Source organism: Mizuhopecten yessoensis, unplaced genomic scaffold (genome assembly GCF_002113885.1).
Source record: "Mizuhopecten yessoensis strain PY_sf001 unplaced genomic scaffold, ASM211388v2 scaffold4819, whole genome shotgun sequence".
NCBI lineage: Eukaryota > Metazoa > Mollusca > Bivalvia > Pectinida > Pectinidae > Mizuhopecten > Mizuhopecten yessoensis.
The window spans coordinates 1,250,792-1,274,231 of NW_018405737.1; the positions used below are offsets into that span (position 1 = coordinate 1,250,792).

A 23,440-nucleotide genomic window follows, 5' to 3' on the forward strand; every position below is an offset into this window, starting at 1 on the left:
GCGTTTAAGTATGATAGATGCAAAACTGTCTATGGCATAACACATCATCAAGGTGTTAAATTAAATCAGAAATGATACTTAATTGAAATTAGGAAGAGCCAAAAGCTCTATGTAAGAGAAGCAAAATGACCTTGTACTAGTGCGTTCCTTATGATGCACAGTAGAAGCTGCAGGTTAGCCCACCTTCCCCTAACCGCAGGCTGCTACCATCGTTTATGATATACTTTACTCGGGAGATTTTCCGGGGGAAATGCTTTATTTTCATGATGATTCTTTGGTGATATAAAATAATTAGTGAAATGTACAGGAAGGGTAAGTGATGTTGGGAGAGGTAAAGCGTGATCTTCAAAGGTACATGTCTTCTGTAAATTAGGCTAACAAGCTTACGTACAATGTCTACGATCTGTGTGAAGCGACACCGAAAAGGGCATATTTTATGTCGGTGTGGGGAAAAGGGTATCTCTTATACTCGATGTTCTTCCCTAAATCTGATGTCATAGTCTTAGTGGCAATGATGCGTTAATGCATAACATAGTAATAAATGTTCTTGTGGTTAATATTTGTGAGACATTTTTAATCATGATTACTTCTGTTAAATAGGTAACTCCTCTTTTCTTACTATATCGGCCGTTTTATTCTTTATTTGAGATACAGTAACACGGCAGCATATCGTTAAATGCATAATGACATTATTTAAAGAAAAAACTGTCTGGAATTAAAAATCAACCAGAAATTATAATGTGTATGTATATTCCAAATATACATTGATACCAGGGAACCCAAACCATAAATTCACAAGTATGTTTAAAAGAGAGTTTCACCAACAACATTAAACCACATTACCAAGTGTCTAAGCTTATCCCAACAAACAGCTCCTCTCGGCCTCTCAGTCATTGCATGCAATGTATGTCACGTGACCGCCAGGTAAAACACGATCAATAGGTTATAATGTTGAACCATTATATAGTTTTTTTAATGATCATTGAATTATATAGGGAAAATAAAAGTGGCCCCAGGTCATGTACTGGATGGCACATGTAGTATAGATCGAGACCCAAGTACCCGACCATCAGGTCAGGTTGACGGCGTGCAGATCGATCAACGGCTATCATATATGTGATACAGATGTATTAATGAACAATATTTTGATACGCTTCGTTTCCGAATACATAATCGTACTAGTCTGTGTTAATATTTAATGAAATATTACATATCTAGTTTCCTCAATTCGCAGCAAACCGATTGCCGGTACAAAGACACGGATTCCATAATTCGTATTTAAACCATGAATGGCACCAGAATGTGAAATCAAAACTTACCGTACATGTAGACACTATGCAGGCAGCTTAGGATATTGGAAACGTACAAACGTACTTATTTAAGTGGCTATCCTATCATACATGTATCTTGCACTCTTCATGCAAATTCCAAAATGTTAAATTACGATAAAATCATCGCTTTTCTAAGTGTAACATATGGGCATAGTGATAAATCGTGACGATGTACGGATACACGCGTTAGATAACATAAGAACATGTACAGTATGTATGATGATAGACAAAAATATGGACCAAAACGATCAATCTTAATGTAATGTTCATGTCTGTAACTTTTCAAATGATTTTTGTTAATAGAATGGTGTTTCTACGTTCTACGCAAAAACAAACAAAAAACAAACATAAAATTTAAACCACAACATAGGTTGTATTGTTCAATCGTAGCAAGCCGATGTCACAACAGGGCATTGACACACTAAAACGTCATCTACTTACAAGATAAATATCTCGGAACAACTATCTTGTGAAATGCGGTTCTATGTCGAGAAAATCTGCAAACATGTACACATCTCAGATGATAGCGACATCGTTTAACGTAATTCGCAAGTCGTGAGTTGATGGCAGAAATAGTCCAATATACAATGAAGTATATCTACGGGCGTGTTTAATTAACCGACAAAAAAATACAGTCATAGTGTGAGGTTACACGTGCAGTCAACCATGCACACATGATTGGTACGGATCATTTACCTCGTCAGGTCAACAGATATGGGTCAGTCTGTCGTTCCACATCCTGACAGAGGATTTCTACCTCAGCAGGCTAATAACATAACAATAGATTACATCTCAATAGTTTGTTTATCCCATACCCAACATGTTTAAACGACGTCCGGGCGCACCGTTTCCCGACATGATAGGCAGGGTACCTGGTACCAAAACATTACGTGATGCATGTCCTCTCAGTGATACTGTTTTGCACCATTAGCGGTCTGTCAAAGGTATTACAACCGTACCACGCTTAATCGCATGTCTCTTAATTGGTATGTAATCGCTAACAACACGGATACAAGGATGGTACGCCTCATTACCATATCGAGATCAGGTAGAGTGTTGTGTCTTACTCCATGTACAACACTGCATTAACAGATAAATAGTCGTGTACAAAATTAAGCTAATTTTAACGATGTATTCGACTGGAGATACACGGACAGAGAAAAAGTAAACCTCAGTTACAAGCACAGCACGGAGTTATCCAGACGCTAATAGTGATAGGATAGGTGCCAGCGATAGGGAAGGATATACCTTGGGAATAAAAATAAAACCCACTTATTTTACTTTTTAGATAACAAAATCAATTAAATATTGCTGCAAACATATGTGTGAAGAACGAAAACATAATTTGGAACAAAAGAAGCATGTTTGTAAACGGAAATAAGTTTGTAAGCGGGAATAGGTCTGTGAACTAAAGTGAGATTGTGAACGGCTTTAAGTTTGTTTACAAATGAATTGAACCAACGACAGTGCTTAGTCCTACAAATTAAAACAAGACCAAATATCAATGCAAAATAACGATGAAAAAGTTCCATGTATCAGACAAAATAATTGCTCTAATTTCGCCATGTGCTTTGAGACATTAAGAACGCTTTTGTCTATCCTTTCGGTGACATATTGGGAACACGTGGACTTGTTAGACGAGACCAAGTATTCAATTGACCTCAGGGTGAGGTCATGTGTGCCTATCTAACGTCTAAGATTTACAGGACCACATATACTGTGATCCAGAACATGTGGGGGGATCCTACCATATGGAAAACCCTTCTTAGTTCAGATATCACTTGGTATCCTCCTCTCAGCTCGAACGACTCGTAGTAAACCGATCTTACAAGCAAGAGCGTTTCATTCATATTTATATACTATATATATCACTATAATATAAAAGATACTGTGTTCCCGAATTCACCGATTTTCCTGGGACGGATGTCTTTATGACTTTTCTGAGGATGGCGTCAAACTTTGTTATCACTATATCTCAGTACAATACAAATAAGTTCTACTAACGATTTAGATTAGAAAAACGAAATTCAGTATTTGTATCAAGCTAGCAAAGTGTGGGTTAAATCCAAGCTGACGACATTATGAATGGTATATTTCTTAGAAACGATGAAAAAGACGTGAACATAACTGATACTTACTACACTACAGTACACACGTATGTAAATGCGACAGTTTAGAAGCCCCTCATCCGTGACCTCTATAGACTATTTTTGTCTGAAGTCGAATTCCCTTAGCGAAAATGAAGCGAGAACGTAATAGAAAACCTAATTTCGAAACATTGTGAATATGGTTGCCTTTGAACATAACATAACTCATGACAATGGGATGGATATTTTGAAATCAGCTGGAATAACACAATGCGATTGGTATATAGCTTAGAACATAATAACCACCAGTAAAACTTGGAATGTATGTTTGATTAACGAGCGTCCTCAGAGAATCAGCGGTCAGTTGATTGTCACGTGCTAACGTATGAGTTTAGTAATACTTACCAAAACACAAACGACAGGAAACATGTTCATCAGCCGCTATAACTCCAATTGACGAGGGAAATGTTGCATAGATGTGTCATGCGAGAATAGATTATACACTAAATATAGCTCATACAGGTCAACTATTGTAGTACGCATTCCAGTGCACGTCTCCGGGGAGGACCAAGATGTATAGAACTATGTACGAAACTTGGTCGGCAAATGATTGCCTCCGTCCACTAGAGAGTTACGAAACTACACATATTTAGATAGACGATGTGAGCGGCTAATCACGAGATTTCGTACACATGGAACTGCACTGATGGCCTGTCGTTTATTACAACAAAAGATTATAGTTCCCTGCATGTCATTAGTACGGAATTGTTCCTAACCCACTGATACTTACATAAAGTAAGAGTGTATCTGGGATTTTGGTAGCAGTATACCGACAATCTGTGCCCCTCCATACACGTTACATTGTCATTTTATTATCAGAGAATGTCATAAACACACAGAGAAAACCATCTTCGTCGGCCAGGTTATGGACGATAAACAGGCTGTAAATACGTATTGTTCAGAGGTAAGGCATACAAGTGTACACGGTAGTCCGTTTGTTACTGTGTATATTTCATAATAAGTCGTTTACTTTCGCTGGTACTCTTTTGAGGAGCTTTCATAATCATAGGAAAAACAACAAGAGAAGTAACGAAGACTCAACAAAACTATAATTCGAACTCAAAATCGATATCACTACGGTAAAATATCAGCTAAGTCAATATTGATATGGAGACCGTTACACAAGTACAAGGAGAATACGTGATACGTGGAACAAATGCGGTTAAAACACGTATTAATTGATTCTTATCATATGTTCACTCAGAATATGAGTGTTTTTGCATATTTGATAACTTCTGACCACCCCTGATACCACTTCCGGTCACCCGTGTGATAAGTTTCTCGTAATGCACCCTCTGTTCGGAACACCTCTACTTCTGTATTGGATACAGGAAGCGCCCGAAGCGTTCCGAGTAAAATCCGGATTTGCGCTGTCAGTTGGTTTTTTGCTTAGACAGTGTGTTTAGCAGACGTCACCAACATTTTGTTGGATGAACGATTTAAGCATTCTCGTGATGTGCTGTCAGCCAAATGCAAGAATCTAAAACAGCAGGGAAAAGGCAACAAGCCACAAGATGCTGACCCTCTGACCAAAGAGGAACTGTCCATATTGCACGAATCGGGGCAGCTAGGCACAGGTAAGAAAATAGAAATTTGAGAAAACAGCAACAGTATTTTATTAAATTTCATGTTATTGGATTGGTAGGTTAACAACTATGTAGAATATTACAAATAACTCCCCAGATTTTTTGCTTTTATAATAAATGTGTATGTAAAAATAGTCAAAGTTTGGGTGGTGTAACTACAAGGCTAATTAATATGTTTGTTATTGTTGTCACAGGCTCACCGTCCGCTCTCATCAACACGATGTGATGGAGCAATTGCTACTTTAACATATGATAAAAAGTTTATAATATGACCATTTTGATATCATATCTCTTATCAGCGCTCGGTCCCGATTTCAGCCCTCGGGGCCTTTGGCCCCGGCCCCTCGGGCTGATATCGGGACTCTCGGGCTGATCAGGATATGATATCAAAATGGTCATATACTAACCTCTAAATAATTAACATGTTCCATCAACATTAAGTAAAACGATTTAAGAATGCACAATATATTAAAACGCAAGTAGAATCGAAATTCGTGTTAAACCCTTATATATTACGCTATTTCTTTCTTTGCACATTCAATATTCAGTTTATTCTGACGCCAGTCAATATTTCCTCAATATGTTACTCTTTACATTATGTTTCATATTCATTTGGTTTTACTTTTCGTTAGTAAATGCAGTGATTATTGATTAGCTTTAGTGTCTTCAACATACAAGTGGTATTCGCTATTTCGATTTTGATATATACGGTATTACTATCCAAATAGACTGAACGCACATTATGCATTTCGTGATGGGCTTCGTTTTGTATAAATAATGCCAAAACGGGCACAGGGAAAGAATACAAACTAACATTATAAAAACAGTATGTCAACGACTGAATAATTTCAGTATTCTGATACTAGAATATGTATAAATATATCATTGCTTACACACCGGAAAGGAAAAAGCCGAGTAATACAGAAAAGATGACTAAGCCGATCATGTTGTACTTACCAAATATTATCACTGATAAAAGTCTTCTGTGCCAAAGTTAACGTGTCTTAGATTGCATAATTATTCAGAATAATTGAGTGAAAAAAACCCACTCCCTAACGTTTACTCGAATAGAAAATCTACCCGGTAAGTTTGAATTGAATGTTTTGAAAATTTACATAGTTATTATTCGTATAAACTGCTATTAACAATATATAAGCTTCAAACGTTTCTGAACAAATCTTCTAATTCATTTTTACTCAATACAATAAAATTGTCGGCGAGTTGATGATTTATAATGTGTTTCCAGCTGAGTAACGCTTACAACTAATGTATGCATCTACGCTATGTAACTAAAGCTAACTCAGGATGATAATGTGATAAGTCAACACCAAATGTGTTCACGAGAAAAGTTTATTACGATAACAGTAACACATGCACACAGAGCAGGTCCTCAACAGACCCTCTGATGATCAAACAAGGACCTACACAACTTGTGTTTTGTATGAAATTCACTTACGCAATCTAGCTTTGTGGTTTTATACTTAACCCTTACTATTCGATTTCAGATGACCTGTAATATTATATTAACAAGTTTCGAATTGACACAGGGTCTCTTCGAATTACAATATCCTTTATATATGTATAAACACTCATTAAAAAGTCGTACACTTATTGAAAAGAAACCTGTTAAAAATATTCCATTTGTAAAACCTATATACATACATCTCAGTGAGATATCAGATAGGAAACCTTCAGTTAGATTACAGTTTATAGATAACGTCTGTAAACGGGATCAATATAAAGCTTTAGCACAGCAGAATAAAACATTCATGAGCCGACACATAGTGCCAGACAATAGAAAAATAAAAACGTCAAAGTGTCTGGAGGCCGGACGTTAAAAGGGGGCGTGTACCTGGCCTAGGCCCGGTAGTCTACGCCGCACCGAGGAAGCCTATGGGTACGGGTAACACGTACAGCAAACACAGCAGCCGAAATACAGCACAAATTATATCCAACTATTTAAACTATGTCGGATTCACGTCACAAAAACTGACTTTTTATAGTTTGATCTAACGTTAGGTTCACGGTAGAAACAAGAGAGAAGATGAGTTGTGTGCAGTTGTTTGATGGGCTAAGCTGACATAAGTGCATTTCACATCTGATGGGCACGGTAAGTAAATACAAAGAAATGCAGGTTCACCAAATAAGCAGGCGTTGAGGGTTTGAAATGTTATAGTTGAAAGTAGCTATTCTATTGATTTATTCCTTTAAATTAAAACAATGATGAACTCACCTGCGCAAATGCCAGAAATCATAAAATATGAAGAATTAAACATATTTACAGGCTAGAAATCACCCCAGAATTGATTACTGTCAGGATCAGTATGTAACGGATTCTCAGCATATTCTAGCAGTATAGGGAACGCATACAGGGATAAGTAACATATGATTCCAGTAAAGCTAATGGGACATACAAGTGGAGATGCAGGGTGTATATACTACCTGTAGCATGAACACTACCATCGTGTCCTCCAGTCCGCTGTTCCTAGTGCTTGGATGGTAACAGATAAATCTCCTTAGAATGATTCGCATACACTTTCATATTATAATCCTTCACTGAAGTTTGAAACAGGCAACAGCCTTCAAATGTAGCATTGCTCTGGTCCTTTGTACGTCTAGGCTTTGTCTTAATACCTCTTCTCTCGCCATTGTCATAACAAGGCCTCATATCCATAATGTTTTGGGTGCGTGGCGTGTAGGTATATACAGTATTCCCGTGGCTCTAGTGGTCGCCCTCCTTTATACCCTCTACCACTGTTGTGGCCCCTCGGCCTTTAGCCAAGTAGACAAATGGATGGCTAACTGCTAAGTCAATGCAGGAATAAAATCCGTTATTCATTAGGTTTTCTCCATAAGTAACCAAGAAATTTTAGCTGTTGAAACCACATGTTAATCAGAGGCGAAAGTCTTCTCACGTTAAACGAGGGTAAGTCGATCTGTTTATCCTACGAGATGGTTGCAATTAGATGGGGTGGCCGAATGCCAGCACTATCCGGCGCAGTGTCTGACTAACACCAGACACACACAGAGGCTAATAAGATGGTAGCTTACTTTCAAAATGTATCCTCAAAACTGATTGTCCGTGTCATATCTCTCATAACTTTCTCCACACGATAAACCCTGCCCGTGGTTTTGCCACACCTTCCTGTTCCGGATTTAGTTTAAAAGTCCCGTCTGAAGGTTATTATTGTAAACAATAACAATATAACAAGTTGATTCGTTCCCTAAATGTAACATAGCCATTCCTATATTTCTTTTCACTACTTCCAAACCGCATAAAATATACCACATTCTTCATAACAGCAGAATTATGCTGCGGTCACAGACCACTCAATTATAAACAATTTCATTTTCCAAATTTTCAGTAATATAAATTCCCTATCGAGGATATCATATAGAGGATGCTAGTCGAAAGTTTACGATTCCAATCGGTAGTTCACACGAATTTCCCGAACTTCGATAGCGTTACTGAGTTACTGCCTACAAATCTATCAATATTGTTCTGTCTACACTACACACGGAATGCCTGGTCCCTCGTGTAATAACCATGAGATCATCCATGGCTTGTTCTGACCTACAGCTGGAAATTAACGACCCTAACGAGAACACTTATAACCTTACAATGTTATGTTACAGTAAAAACCCTAGTAGTGCTCTTATATGACCTTACCTTCTATCATAACGATGTATTAATGATTTCAAACACCGAGCAATCTTTGTTGATATTTTAAGTTTATTCACGATACTTTACACTTTACAACACGATAGACAATTTACAATTACGTAACATGGTCCCGTTACTTTAAAGTTCTTTACGACCACACTCACCGTGACGAATCTACGAATAAAACTCTTCTAAAAACCGAACCCTAGTAAATGTATGTGTTGCAGTATAAAATTGTGTATCAGAATGTTCTGAATGAAATTCAGCTTGTATACTTATAAGCGTGTAAATGGATTTCGTACTTATAAGTTCAAATATCAAAGGTAGAGTAGGTACATTATAAAATCTGGGCTAGTGTGTGTTGATACATGTATAATATGATACTGCACGCGGGTAGAATTACAATGTAAAACATGTGTGTACACTTCTATTCTATACGGATTAGTTAAACAGAGCGTGTTCCTTCTGAAATCGTTACAAGAACAATTTATTTGTTGGTCAAATCACCCATGTTTTCTTAATAAAACGAACAGTATGCTTTACACACACGGAATCAATTATCATAATGAAGAAAATAGTTAATATGAACTAAAATTAGCTCAGTGTTACTTACAACTTAAAATTGATTTACCACAGTCATTTTGCTTAACAGGCGAAAAATTGAAATATTTGGCATTTACTTATTGATTTGTTTTTCTTTATAAATAGTTTTAAAGTTCATGGAGAAAATTAGTGCCCCATAGGGTTACCAGTTTATTTATATCTAGATGAAAAATTAGCGTTGATGAGTTATAAAGTAACACAATATAGCTTAATGAAGATAACATACAGTATTTATAACTTAATCAATCAACCTATTAACAGATACATGCATTTAAAACCACAACTCGGTTTTAACAAGCAATTTAGGTTAGTGGCACAATACAAAAATCAGTGATACCTTAATTATCAAAACATGACAAAAACATGCAATTTCTGAGATTCTAAATGAATAACTGCAGATGCTTTACATAAACTACTCCATTTCGGCATATACTTTTCAAATGAAATTAATTTGAATATTTGACTTTACGCATCAATCTGCTAATGATACAATGTATCCTTGATCCAGATCAGAAAAAAAAGAGAAAAACGTTCATGTAATATACTCTAACCTCGACCTGATGTAATATACTCTAACCTCGACCAGATGTAATATACTCCAACCTCGACCTGATGTAATATACTCTAACCTCGACCTGATGTAATATACTCTAACCTCGAGCTGATGTAATATACTCTAACCTCGACCTGATGTAATATACTCTTACCTCGACCTGATGTAATATACCCTAACCTCGACCGCGTGTTTAAACACTTAAAACCTGTATCATGATTAAAATCGGTTTGCTCTGGTTGCATTTGAACATATCGCCCCTATAAAAGTATTACTGTAAGCTAAACTTTATACATGTAAGAACTGAGGCATATCTCATGGTACATAAACTACCGTGTGACATACGGAATTAACGTCATTCTCGACAGTAAAACGTGTGAAAAAATATATTCCGGCATTACTGGATTATCACACGTTTGCTGGTTTCAGCGGCGGTAGTAAATGAAGTAAACACTAGTTCCGCGGTGTTTAGTTATACATATTTAATTTTTGTATAAATATATACATACATATAAACATTAGCTACATGTACCATATGTGAACATTTAATTATAAACATGAAAAGTCGTTTTTAATTCGTTACACATTCACCTTAAATGTACATCTATCGATTTTATTAAGCATTAAATGCCATTCAAATAGTAACTGTTCCCTTTAAACCACGACGCTATGGGTTGTGCTATCACTTACATCGTGTATATCATTTATCTATATGAAATAGTATACGGACATAAAAGCGCAGTCTGCTAATCCGTGAATAACTGTATCTCTGATATGACATCACCGAGAAACGTTGATCAGGAGACAAACCGTTGACATGCACATTATATCCATTCACGTTTTAGTATGAACCAGCAGAGACCTGATATTTTGAATAAACCATTTTTAATACGGTTCGATCTTAAGCGCTAAAATACTTAGTCATCCCTCATAGAATTACATGCGTTATCTGATGATTGATGCATGTTTTCCGCAATGATACGATATTAACGGAAACAGAACTCAAAAAGTCGTGAGCAAAGTGACGGACTCTTAACCATTTACCGCTTTATCTAAAGCGTGATTTCAACCGCCTCATTAGCAATTTTAACCATGATCACGTTACAACATGCCAGTTTACAGTTAAAATTGAAATATTTTAGCCAATCTTAAATATTGTCCCCATTACCAAAACTATGTGCTATACATGTTCATCTGTGAGACCATATTTCAGTATATGGACTCGTTGTTACTATTTTTAGAAACAAGAGATCGGTATTATCTTTATAATGTCTCGTCACCTATAACGTCACAATACAATACTCTCAATGCAAACTTCTTACGTTCTAGCTTCAAGATAAAGAATAATTTCATATCAAATTGATCAATTACAGATATGATACATTTAATATACATATAACCCAATAAGACATGATAAACCCCTAAAGCCAAATAGTCATTTTGGAACAATGTCGTTTGCTCGAGACACACTGAGGATTATAATCATAACAAGTACAAACTTGAATAAACAAATCATGAATATAAAAGTGATAAGACATTAACATTGAAAGTGTACATAGTAAATAAAGGCAATTTGAACTACACTTAAACCTCGTTATCACGAGATTGACGAGACAGAACAAAAACATCCCAATTAATGAGAATTACCTAGCTTAACATCTAAGTGCATCGAACAGTTAGTTTTTCAACATAACATCAATCAAACACACATAAAAATTGCTAAATGCACATTGTTATGTCTATCAAAATGATGAACATCTACTTGTCTTGAAGCGTAATAACATATAACCTGTTTATTTTTGTGATCGTCATTAAGTAGTTGTTGATACTGTTTATTGGTTTTATAAATAGGACATTTACCCAGAATATTGCGTTGATTCACAAAGCTATAGATAAAGTGAACATCATGACAAACAAACACAAACAAAACATCCAGTGAGTATATGTATGTACACGTACTCATTATCGGGACGTCATGTGGTAAACACAGCACAGTTATAATTGCAAATATAGAACTATATTACAATAAACATTAGCCGAAATAATACATTAACTGTGATGAAATACAACTTCCTCCTCAGGGCTGAGTTAGCGTTGTTTTATACGGAACGTGAATGACCGCATTTCGTAAGTATGCATGTAACTGGGTTATCGGTCTGGGACACCCTAGCACCAGTCACTGTTGGCTGAGTGTATAATATCAACACACAACGTACGTATATATGTATATTAGAGCCTCTTCGAACATACGAAAATTATTTTCAGATAAGCATATGTACACAAATATATAATTAAATTGCTTATCGACACTTAAATGTCAAATTGAGAAGTATATTAAAGAATAACGAAAATGTCGCAAAATAAAAGATAAGGCACATTTAAAAGTAAATCTTAAAGAATAACAGTTTTCGCAACTAAACAACAGGTAAAATATAACCAAACCATCTGTAAAATTCAAGCGAAGTAAAAAGAAGCATACAACCAAACTAAGGTAACATACAACCAAACTAATGGTTACTTACAACCAAAATATAGATAGCACTTAACCACACTAAGGTAACGCTCAACCAAACTAAAGGTACATTGTAGATGCACACGTGTAACACACAGCCAAGAAACAGGTAACGAAAATCCAAAATGGAGTAAATCTAACATTCAGCCATAATAAAAATTTAACACGACTAAACTTTGGGCAACATTCAACCAAAATGAATTGAGCATACGACCAAAATAAATGTCCGATATAAAAACACTAGAGGTAGCACACAACCACAGTGAAACTAAATAACACTACGGGTAGCGCCCAACTTAACTCAAATACAGAGAGATCCACCACTACACGATCTATCATAGCAAACACTGTCTAAGTTGTCACAAATAATCCAGCGCCAATAGGTTACATTAATGTGTTCGTGAAGCCAGCTTATATAGGAGACAACGACATACGCCGTGGTGGGGTTGATACGCTGTTAGGGTAAGCTTTACTAGCTGAACGCGAGTGTTTGAAGCTTATCAAAACCCAGTTAATACACAAGCTTGGTGTTTTCGTTTCACTAAGTTATGACAAAGATATACGATTTGGTGGTTTTCAACGCCTTTGCTATTGGGGTATACAACAGGTGGTTCTTTAGCGGTGGTGTACCTCCTAATGGGAACACACGAGGCATAATGTCTTTGAACTTGAAAATGCATTGTGCAGGTTGTCTGTATGTTAATTCATCAAAGCAGTGAAGATATTCACTTTCACTGGGTATCAGGCTCTGTATACAAGTTACAAAGAGCTACCTGACACCAGTCAACTGGAATCGGATTATATATAAACAGGCACTAAACACAGAACGGAGCACGGGCAAATATAATAGAAATCATTAAACACGACAGTCATTGCGCACCAGAGGGACCACACAGGACCAGCCTCCACAAGTCGATCTTATTTCGATTACATATAAATGAATCATCCGATACGAAACGCTTGATATTGCACACAGCGTGTTGAAGGAGGGCAAGAACAGTCTAGAAAAACAATAATAATAGTGTAATACACAAAACCGAAAGTAACAAAGAGACAAAACAGACACTGGGAAGACACCTAGGCAAAGAGAAGGCACCATGACCCTTTTACACAAAAAACGCTGGCAAAACTAGATATTTCGGAAGGGTTTATCCGGTGAAATCTACCATGAAATCGGGGAAAGGTCACCAACGAAAGATGTCCCCTTCAATTAAATTATAAAAAATATGAGGTAAAATAGTAACAAAACACACACACATCAACAAATCGAAATCAAACTTCATATGGAAATAACTGGAACTGCTGAGACACTATAACAGACGAATACATTTAACAGCAATGTTAATTATACAGTTTGTCGCTTAGGCTGATGGATATCTATTTATTTCTGGACATTAATGAAATTTTTACGATACAATGCTAAATAAATACCTTTGCAGCCTCAATGCAGCCCGTCAAATATTTTTTAAGACCTAAGGCACGCGGTTTACCTGATTATATCTTTAGTTATGCCGCCGTATTACCTGGGTCTCATCTCCAAATGTTATTCAGGAATAAATTGTTTTTACGGACACAGACGAGAGGTCTGCACATTGCCCTTGATCAATGACAAGGTTTGTTAAGTATGAAAATCTAACGGGTCGCGTACTCACTATTTCCTCTAATTTTCAAATAGATCTGTTGACAAAAAAGAAATTAAAAAAATAATAAAATGACTATTGTTGTGTGTTAATTTTAGTATTAAATATTTTTATAACTTTAGATACCCATTTTTATCATGGTGAAAGATATTGGTTAAAAAATCATTAAGTTTTATTCAAGATAACAAGGCTTTAAAAAAGTGGATTGTGATGTTACATCATTATTGGAATAAAGAACCACTGGGATAGGTATAAACATGACGTTAAAAGATTGAACAACTTCGTAGTATCCATTGCAGTTCCTTTTTGCAAATTAAGATAAAATATGAAACAGCTGATTGATAGATGACTTCGATGATTTCGCTAACCTAAATACTCATGCCCAAATAATGAAACAAGTCTTGAGGGAAAAGCAGCGATAGAAATATCTAGACTTAGAAACAAATGGTAAGCAAGTTTGACCATCATGGTGTCATTTATTACATGTTTAATACACATAATCTTGTGTTTTGATTGTTTTCCTGTAATAAGTTTGTCTAGCCTATGTCTAGCATCGTCTATTTATGAAATAAGCAGTATTTTAATACACTCATTACGAAACATTTCCTGTGAAATATGACCTATATATAAATAACCCTTCAATCCGGTTTTGCTTAATTTCTTCGCCAATTTTAATGATCTTTTTAGAGAGAAAAAGTATATGAATATGTAATCATGTTGTATGGTGTTCCTTTTTAAAACCCTATTGTATCCGCTTGTACATACGACATACAACCTTTTCTATCTTACAATATGAGACTGCAAACAGTGTCATAACACTTATTACATTTATGAAAGGAGGAAAGCATTAAGCAACGTAAATGCGACGTCACAACTATCAATAACTACCAAATAGATACAAACAATAACAAATTATTCAATCAGATAAAACAATATCTCGGGGAAAAAGCTATCAAAGTTTACACATATGAACTTCCGATTATTTTATTTCTAATTTTTGTGTTATCTGTTATTATTGAAGTCTTCTGTTTCTTTCTAATTCAGTTTCCTTAAAAAATTTACATATCTTCGATTCTCATTTAGATTTTAATGGATTTATAAATTTCGATTCTGACAAAACACTCGGAAAATGTGTCAGATGACATTAAGTTTTTAAAATATATCGAAAGCAGACACATAGCAAGAAGCTTTCTTCATTAATAATGTCCTAAACAAGAAAACAAAAGCGTTGTTCCAAACCAATGACAGCAGGATGACATGTACTGTAGCATATCTATCTGACGTTTAATGAGGCTTGGGTGGCGCATCAAGTGGTGACACTATACAACTATTGTAGGCCTGTCACTGTGTTGTTGTTTTTCTCTGTATATTTTGGTAGTGCATCCTTCCGTAGTGTTTTGTTAGTTACACATATTATCTGTACAGGTCTTATTTATGTGTGTCTGTATGCATAAGCAGGAAATAATAGGTACATAGCAATTGTTGTAGCATAGCCCTAAGATGAAAGGTTTCATTATTCTAGCTTTGGACCCGCCTTTTGTAGGATGTATTGAAAATCGCCTCGTCCTTTGAATAAATTAATGGAACACGTCGTCATAATGGGTAAGAGATTATATCAATCGTAAATTTACCAAACGCACGAGGTGGCTGGATAACATTTGGAGGCGAGACAGGTTTTGGCACGCGTATGTCATCTGTCATGATGTTTCCAGAAAAACCTACAGTTTACATCCAGTAGCATCAACATGTATCATGCGCGCTACATGAGCCAAATGGTTAGTATGCACAAAACATAATAGGTCAGTAACCGATTTTATGAGCCCCCGTTAACAGGGCAGTCCCTATGGACGCCCATGTCTTACATATAACCAAATTATACCAACACGTGATTTTCACGTCATTATATTATACGTACACAGACGTTCTAATGCATTTGACCGAGACGTACTTAGTCAAACGTTTTACACCTATTGGGTACAGCTATGAAATTATTTCCCAACCATAAAGTCAATGTGGTAGCCAAAACTTTAGCCAAATTAGGCAATAACAAGAATCCATTAAAATTTCTCTCCGAAATTTTCACCGAGATCTCGAGCCAAAACATAAATATACTGTATACCGGATAACAATTCGAGAAAGTTTAATTTTCATTTTTGTTTGCCTCCGAATGGAGTACAAAGTTACCATGGCATCTAACATAAGTACACAGCATAATCTGTTAATATAAGAGAGGGAAAATTCACACCGGATGAATATGGAATTTACCAGCGAGGCCAATCATTCGACTGGACGATAGTTTCTTGGTATACAGTGTATTATGTATCATAAAAGATAAAGGATAAACAAAAACACTACTTCGGAAAAGTCTGTCCGTTCATACTTGAAACACAATACAAACTTATAGAAAAAACACAGAAGGACAAAAACATACAGGCCAAACAAGACGGTCCAGGAGGATAAGCATTAGCAAAGCACCAACCGTAGACCCAAGCGTGATTGTTTTTGTCAAATGATGTTAAATTTGTTGGTCACCAACGATAACAGATATCTAAAATGTTCAATTACAACAAAAAGAGATTTCGAACAGTTTGAAGTTAGATTATTGTAAAGTCGGTTTATCAGTGTCGATGAATCATCAGAGGTAAGAAAATAAAAAAAAATAAAAAAATACGGGGTCATGTGTAGCGAATGAACGGAGACATAAAACCCCAAAACATAAGTGAAGGATGGTATATTACTTGAAATTATGTAAGGGAGGATGGCCTGTTACCATTGACTCAATCAGCCCTAAACGTTTTAAAATATGAGGTCTGATTTGAGACACGTAATCATATTAGTTTTGAACATTCATTGAAGTCTAATGTTATTTTGTATCTCACTTTACTTTTGTTCAACACGTTTGTGATGTATCAGCTATTTAGATGACGTTCGGAACAGGTAAATCCTATCATTAACAATGTAATGCAAAGAACCTTAAAAGAGAATTTTAGAATATGGAATCTGGATATATTGGTCTTTTAACACTACAACTAAATAAATATCTTCTAGAAGTCATTTCTTTATATGGCATATTGCTGAAGTCGTGTGTCACTTTTTACTAGTCGTAGACAGAGGTTAATAAAGCGATTTGTTTATTTTTTTCTTTCGACGAATCAGCGAGTGTTTAATTGTTAATATCGAATGGATACTTCATTCACAATCCCAGTGAGAAACTTAATTATGCATGAAAAACTGATGTACCTTTACAACTGTTTGTGCAAAGTTTACATTACCTATCAATCATAATGTCGCCTACTGGACGATTATTGTGAGTGGACGCGTCACAGTGTACTGACTGGCTGTCTATGTTGAACTCCTCTCTAATTCATTCAGGCTGCAATCTGTTTAAATATTTCAAATAATAAAAACATCTTTGCTTATTTGTGCAGTTTAAATGACATCACAAATACACAATATGGGGGCACTTACGTTATTTGTACACTGGGTTGTAAAAGGTAATCGTCTGTCATCTGATGCGAAACACAATCAGCTAATCCACAAAGACATGGTGTTTCACAGTGGGAAATTAGTCACAGGTTACCTTATGTCACAGGTTAACAGTGTATATAGAATTCTCCTTTTAAGTTTGGTCATGCAATAAACTGTTTACATGAAATTTACTGGATATCCATCAAAGGCTATCCGCTTAAATCAGTATTGCTTCCGCTTATAACGATACTATTTGTTGTTATGATGCTACAGGTATTGACCGCACACGGTAATAGTAAGCCCGTCAACCTATTAAAGTACCTATACCTAAAAGGCGGTTACACAGCATGTCGCCTATAGTAATAGGCCAATGCTCAAATCACACAACGGTTCGGAAAATCTCACTTTTTTAAGTGATAACTATATCTGTAACAACATTTGTGCAATATTTGTCAACAATGCACACGTAATACTTGTGATATTCGACAGAAATGCACAGATAATATCATGCTTTAAGTCAACATTGCACAGGTCATTTTTGTACGTTAGCCAGCAATACACAGGTAATCAGTCAACAATGCACAGGTAATCCTAGAAATTCGAGTCATCAATGCACAAGTAATCTTCGTTTATATTAGTCAACAATGCACAGGTTATCTTCGTTTTATTAGTCACCAACGCGCGGTTTTCTTCGTACGATTAGTAAATAAGAATATACCGGTTATCGCTTTGATATTCGACAACAGCATACAGAAAACTTTTGTCATTTATGTCCAAAAATGCACTAGGAATATTGCCATTTATTATGCAGAACAAATGTGAACTTAGTTATATTGTTCAGGCCGCCTTGTAAACCATCATTTAAAGCACATGTAACTGGTAAAGTAACGCATTATATAAGTAACATCTTTTGGTAAACTCCAACGTAAATGCGATCATTCCGCAGGTAAACTCCAGGGTAGGCTGTCATTATGTAGACATTTCTTACATATGAAAATGAATAAATTCCTTCAACAAAGACAAACTTCATGTATTTTGTATGTATAGCATGTATTATGTAGGTGCGCTCATATGAAGATCACAGTTATTCTGCAGGTAAGCTCCTATATATTTATCATTAATTATGTAGGTAAGCTATACTTTGCTTATATGACAGTCAATCCGTACAGTTCGAGTAGTCTTACACGAAGTGTGTACCCCCAGTATGGTGGGACCCCGGCGGACCGTACGATGGCGTAACCAGCTAAGAATACAAGTTTACAATATATTTACAATGTGTTAGGCATGATTCACACATGTTGTAGACATTCTCACGGTAAAATTTATAAAATCATTCCCCCGGCTCATATGCTTTCTATTAAACCGAGGTATACATTCATGAATATAGATCTAATTTATTCTAGAAAGCAAATATACCTCATTTGGCATTGTAGTTGACTACACAAAATCCTCTGTTGATGTTGACTGCTTTAATTGGCTTGTAAATTGTAATTATTGTTAGCTTCGGTGCATATAGTCTGTATATATACAGTGTACGGGCGCAATCCGCCTCGACAGGTTATACCTAGGTATCAATGGCTCCACTTCAAAGCCACGACACTCACGTAAAGCTGAGCCCGACATCAAATGGAGATGATTGTCATGTGTTACTCATCCTCTGTGAGGATTTGATATGTGGGGTACAGGGTGACTCTTACCGCCGTACCGCGTAGGTGTGACCTCACAAATCCTGTTTAGACAGCATGCCCTTTGACCTTCTCTCACCTCTACCTGGAGTGTTATCAAACAATAATGACACAATTTCCATACGAAAGTTCTTTCCATTGAGAAGAGAGATTTATCTGAGAATGGGGCACGCGTTTACTTTCAGATATCGTGGGAGAGGTAACCTATCCTGTTCAATTCAACTTTATACACGTTGCCAATCCCTCTTCTCTATATCTCAGTGGGGACGTGCGGTATAGTGATACCTAAACAACAATATCATGTATACATAAGGATAGATGATTTATGTTGTGTTTGACCTTTGACCTGTCAACAACAAACACAAGTAGAACACTAAGTGCGTTATTAAACATACGGCAAAATTAATCCTGTCCATTTAATCGGAATTGAATGTTATTAATAGATCCAAATGTTTCTTGTTTTGAAAAGCCTATTATGTTGTAACATATCAACACGTAATGATATACCACACAACACTAAAACACTCACCTGTGATAACGAAATACAAAAACGTAAGCAATAATTCACGAAATACATACAAGAAAACCGCAATTAAATTATAAAATACTATGCAATGTATCGTAACACGTACATGAACTCCCATTGCCTAGCACTATATATCATCCTGAAAAGAGAATTTAGCAATATTAGTCATTCCCTAAAGAAAAACACGAAAATATCACTTATCTAAATCTCTTTTCTTATACAAACAAAAATGGATAAGCTACAGTCTATCATACAATGGAACCGAGGAGTGTATATCGCACCGCATGTTATATCAACAAGTGTTCTGTACTTCATAGCTCAATACATTAATAAACGAAATCAGATCATCTGAAGCGCACTCCGTCAAAATAGGAAAACGCAAGATTGTAAAGCAGACTATAGGTATTGCAAAGGGAACAACCATGCCCTTTTTCTGGCTGACGATATGGTGCTGAATTCATTGATGAATTTTTCAGGTTTTGGAACAAAACCCTAGCCAAGTCCTTGTGTTTCACATTCAGATGCATCGACGATGTGTTGTCTTAAAAAACAAGAAACATATTGACCACGTCAATCGTAAATGCCGTCCAGAGCTTTAAACCAGGGATACCGCAGACTCTTCTACTTCGGCCGCTGTTCTCGATCTTTGCTTACAACATGACCAGTAGGGACTAATCATTACTAAACTGTACGATGATTGGGACTATTTCAACACTCCGATCGTGAACTTTCCATTTCTTGATGGTAACATCCGTTACTCCCAATATTCAAGAGCTTGCTCCTACGGGCATGATAATCCTTATGGATGCTGACTGCTGACAGACAGACTACAATACCGGGTGTCCAGAAATGCAGGTCAATGATGCCAATGAAAAAGTTCTTGGATGTCATCACTGACCTAATTAGGAAATATGCTGTTTCTTTGTGTGATATATAGGTCGATGCTTTTCATTATTGCACATTGTTGTTTTAATGACAGTATCCTGGTTTATCCTGGGGAAGTGACATCACTTGGATTCGATTTAAATATACATGGCGGCTTTCATCGATAAAGCAGAGAAGGGTCGCCATGTAACTATTTTATTTACTCTATAGCTCTGTGCATTGCTAGATTAAATACGAAAACGGATAATCTACAGCGAAATACGTAAGTTGTTGGTTTTTTACTTATTCGTATATTCGTGGCCGCGGTTGTCGTACGGCTTATGGGCTGTGTGGAAAGGCTCCAATATAGAAATGTAATGACCCTCTGACTTTTGGTCATCAATTCATATACATTAATGGCAACCCTTATATCGTTTAACAATTGCCACAAGTGGTAGTTACACCGTCCTTAGCCCGTCAAATATCATAAATAATGTGTTATTAATATTTACAATTGCAAATCAAAATTATACAAATGCAGTGTTTATCATTGTAAGCATTTTTGTATGCTTTTCTGTTGCCCAATTTCTATTGCACATGTTTGCATGTAGGATTTATAAAATATGGAATTCTAAAAGTTTAGCATGATCTGAAAGAGCATTTTGATTTCATTTTCGATATATCCTGGATATCTGTTGGTTTTTTTTATAAATTTTGGTGTCACCTCGATTCCTTTCGGTTTCTTTTCTGAATATCTTGATTTCTGGTCCTTCCTTTTCAAATTTGTTCGTTATGTGTTGACACTGTGGTATATTTTGTCCTGTTTTGTTGACATTGGTATATCTTGTCCTCTTTTTGTGTGTGTTGGATATGTGGACTATTTTGTTATTGTGTGTTTGATATGTGGAATATTTTGTCCTTGTATATATGTTGGTTATGTGGAATATTTTGTGTTTGCGTGTTGGATATCTGGACTAATTTGTTCTTGTGTATAGGATATGTGGGATATTTTGTTCTTGTGTGTTGGATATGTGGACATATTTTATTCTTGTGTGATTGATATGTGGAATATTTTGTTCTTGTGTATAGGATATGTGGGATATTTTGTTCTTGTGCGTCGGATATGTGGACATTTTTTATTCTTGTGTATTGGATATGTGGAATATTTTGTTATTGTTTGTTGGATATTGGAATAATTTGTTATTGTGTGTTGGATATGCGGAATATTTTGTAATTGTGTGTTGGATATGTGGAATATTTTGTTATTGTGTGTTGGATATGTGGAATATTTTGTTATTGTGTGTTGAATATGTGGAATATTTTGTTATTGTGTGTTGGATATGTGGTATATTTTGTTATTGTGTGTTGGATATGTGGAATATTTTGTTATTATGTGATTGATATGTGGAATATTTTGTTATTGTGTGTTGGATATGTGGAACATTTTGTTATTGTGTGTTTGATATGTGGAATATTTTGTTCTTGTGTATTGGATATGTGGATTATTTTGTTATTGTGTGTTGGATATGAGGAATATTTTATTATTGTGTGTTGGAATGGTGGAATACTTTGTTCTTGGGTGATGGATATGTGGAATATTTTGTTATTGTTTGTTGGATATGTGGAATATTTTGTTCTTTTGTATTGGCTATGTGGAATTATTTTTTTGTGTGCGAAGGATATGTGGAATACTTTGTTCTGGTGTGTTTGATATGTGGAATACTTTGTTCTGGTGTGTTTGATATGTGGAATATTTTGTTCTTGCGTGTTGGATATGTGGAATACTTTGTTCTTGTGTATAGGATATGTGGAATATTTTGTTATTGTGTGTTTGATATGTGGAATACTTTGTTCTTGTGTATAGGATATGTGGAATATTTTGTTATTGTTTGTTGGATATGTGGAATATTTTGTTCTTGTGTGATGGATATGTGGTATATTTTGTTATTGTGTGATGGATATGTGGAATACTTTGTTCTGGTGTGTTTGATATGTGGAATATTTTGTAATTGTGTGTTTGATATGTGGAATATTTTGTAATTGTGTGTTTGATATGTGGAATATTGTGTTATTGTTTGTTGGCTATGTGGAATACTTTTTTCTTGTGTGTTGGATATGGGCAATATTTTGTTATTGTGTGTTGGGTATGTGGTATATTTTGTTATTGTGTGATGGATATGTGGAATATTTTGTTATTGTGTGTTTGATATGTGGAATATTTTGTTATTGTTTGTTGGCTATGTGGAATACTTTTTTCTTGTGTGTTGGATATGGGGAATATTTTGTTATTGTGTGTTGGATATGTGGGATATTTTGTTCTTGTGTGATGGATATGTGGAATATTTTGTTATTGTGTGTTGGATATGTGGACTATTTTGTTCTTGTGTGTTCGATATATGGAATATTTTGTTATTGTGTGTTTGATATGTGGGATACTTTGTTCCTGTGTGTTTGATATGTGGGATACTTTGTTCTTGTGTGTTCGATATATGGAATATTTTGTTATTGTGTGTTTAATATGTGGGATATTTTGTTATTGTGTGATGGATATGTGGAATACTTTGTTCTTGTGTGATGGATATGTGGTATACTTTGTTCTTGTGTGATGGATATGTGGTATATTTTGTTCTTGTGTGTTTGATATGTGGTATATTTTGTTCTTGTGTGTTTGATATGTGGAATATTTTGTTCTTGTGTGTTTGATGTGTGGGATACTTTGTTCTTGTGTGTTTGATGTGTGGAATACTTTGTTCTGGTGTGTTTGATGTGTGGGATACTTTGTTCTTGTGTGTTTGATGTGTGGGATACTTTGTTCTTGTGTGATGGATATGTGGTATACTTTGTTCTTGTGTGATGGATAT

The 23,440-nt window shown here is 35.6% G+C and overlaps 1 protein-coding gene across 5 annotated transcripts in view; it reads right to left on the minus strand.

Moving 5' to 3' along the window:
* The window catches only part of LOC110449782 (matrix metallopeptidase-21-like), a 159,904-nt gene that overhangs the window by 41,260 nt on the left and 95,204 nt on the right, over nt 1-23,440 (minus strand). Inside the window, exon 1 of one of the 5 annotated variants that reach the window (XM_021496873.1) lies at nt 17,505-17,728. The exons of 3 other annotated variants lie outside the window; for them this stretch is intronic. The gene's annotated coding sequence lies outside the window, so the exon portion shown is untranslated. Of the gene's footprint in view, nt 1-7,506; nt 8,040-17,504; nt 17,729-23,440 lie in introns of those variants that run through there. One more of the 5 variants, XM_021496868.1, reaches the window with a different exon arrangement.